Source organism: Dendrobates tinctorius, unplaced genomic scaffold, assembly GCF_039654945.1.
Source record: "Dendrobates tinctorius isolate UK_male_01 unplaced genomic scaffold, ASM3965494v1 ptg000048l, whole genome shotgun sequence".
NCBI lineage: Eukaryota > Metazoa > Chordata > Amphibia > Anura > Dendrobatidae > Dendrobates > Dendrobates tinctorius.
This window is the reverse complement of record NW_027361716.1, coordinates 7,345,001-7,347,500: the sequence shown is the minus strand read 5'-3', so window position 1 is coordinate 7,347,500 and position 2,500 is coordinate 7,345,001.

The following is a 2,500-nucleotide window of genomic DNA, read 5'->3' as shown; positions in this document are numbered from 1 at the left end:
CGACGATGCCCAATGTTTATGATAAAACAAGAAATTTAAAATACACATAATAAAAGACAAAAAAAGAGTTCAAGGATTCATGGAATACCATGGTCAAAGCTGTCAATCAAGTAGGATTAGCAAAAATTAAAATTGTCTGTCACTCATTGTCTATGTCATACCAAGCAATCTCATACTCTGTGACTTGAGTCAATATTCACATAACACTCTTTCCAAGTGGGTGAATCTGACAAGGATTTGAAGCCAAAATGGCTTCAGGAAGTGTTTTTGATTTTTCTCTAAGCCATCTATTCTTGTTTTTTTCCAGAATTTCCTAAAGTGCCTTATAAACATTTTTGGTGGTGTTTTTCTAAAAATTCTTTTCGGCGTCATTTGAATGTGTTTTGTGGCTTTTTTTGTAGCACACAAAAGTCAATCAGGACCCTTTATAGGGTCTTTCGAACCTTACCCTTGACTTGTATTATAGGTATGGAGCTGTTCAAAGTGAAAAACAGCTGAAGATTGATATGGTAATTTCAGTTAACCGCTGGACATTTTTGGAAACTTGAGATGGTTAATAGACGCTCCAAAACCTGATCAAATGAACATCAAGTCTTTTTTCTTGGAAATGATTATGTTCAGTCTTCTCAGCATTTTTGGATTATTTTTAAGGATGTTTTTGGAGCTGACTGAATCCAAATCCACATTATGAAGAGGGAAAAGCTTTAAACTGTGAATAATTCCCATTGATGATGACTTTAAATCAGATTTTGCATTTTACTGAGACCTTGTATTTTCTTTTCATTTTCTGAGATGTCTTCCAGTGGGTTGATCACTGAGCTTGATCATGGTGCTATTAGAAAACATGTGTGAAACTCATAAAAGCTTGACGTCTGAGTAGTCGTGGCCGAGTGGTCTGAAATCCATTGGGGTCTCCCCGCGCAGGTTCAAATTCTGCCGACTACGTCTATGTTTCAATAACTTTTTGACCTTTTATCTTTGTTGTTCAATTTGCATGTTTACTAGTCTATTCCCCATGACAGTGATCTGTGATGGAGCGAGTTTCTAGGACCAAACTGACTTTATCTTTGACTGTTCTTTAGATAATCTATTCTGGAGCAACATTACATGTGCGACTTGCCGCTAATCAAAAGAAGCACCGTGGGTGCCATCAGGTAAGAGGTTTTTCTCTTGATCTTGTCCAGCAGCCACAGACCGCTGTCCTGGCTAATGGACTGGGACATGCACTTTGATTTGCACAAACCTTAAATTATCTCTCAGATGAAGCCTTTTACCATGCAATGCTAATCTTTATCAACTACTGGATGAACAGTTTTCTAACAGTATAAGTTTTGCAATTTATTTTTTTCACACTTTTTCCAAGTAACAGATACAGCAATCTTTTTACTAGCCACTTTTCATCAACATTTCAAACTGTCCTAGCTGTGATATCGTGGAAATGTTGGTAAATTTGTGGAATGAAAGGTTATAAGATATCAATTTACCATTGTGTATGATTGCAGATTTGCACTGCAGCTTTGGAGCCTGTTTTCGCCATCGTTCACAATTTCATATGCTTTATTCAGCACAACAAGCCGCAGCCATGACTGTGTAATGGTTGGTTCCATGGTGTAATGGTTAGCACTCTGGACTTTGAATCCTGTGATCTGAATTCAAATCTCAGTGGAACCTGGGCACACATTTCGATTTTTCCATCTGCACTCAGATCGACGATGCCCAATGTTTATGATGAAACAAGCAATTTAAAATCCACATAATAAAAGACAAAAAAAGAGTTCAAGGATTCATGGAATACCATGGTCAAAGCTGTCAATCAAGTAGGATTAGCAAAAATTAAAATTGTCTATGTCATACCAAGCAATCTCATACTCTGTGACTTGAGTCAATATTCACATAACACTCTTTCCAAGTGGGTGAATCTGACAAGGATTTGAAGCCAAAATGGCTTCAGGAAGTGTTTTTGATTTTTCTCTAAGCCATCTTTTCTTGTGTTTTCCAGAATTTCCTAAAGTGCCTTATAAACATTTTTGGTGGTGTTTTTCTAAAAATTCTTTTCGGCGTCTTTTGAATGTGTTTTGTGGCTTTTTTTGTAGCACACAAAAGTCAATCAGGACCCTTTATAGGGTCTTTCGAACCTTACCGTTGACTAGTATTATAGGTATGGAGCTGTTCAAAGTGAAAAACAGCTGAAGATTGATATGGTAATTTCAGTTAACCGCTGGACATTTTTGGAATCTTCAGATGGTTAATAGACGCTCCAAAGCCTGATCAAATGAACATCAAGTCTTTTTTCATGTTATGTGAATATTGACTCAAGTCACAGAGTATGAGATTGTTTGGTATGACATAGACAATGAGTGACATAGACAATTTTAATTTTTGCTAATCCTACTTGATCCTAATCCTACTTCTTTGACGATGGTATTCCATGAATCCTTGAACTCATTTTTTGTCTTTTATTATGTGGATTTTAAATTGCTTGTTTCATCATCAACATTGG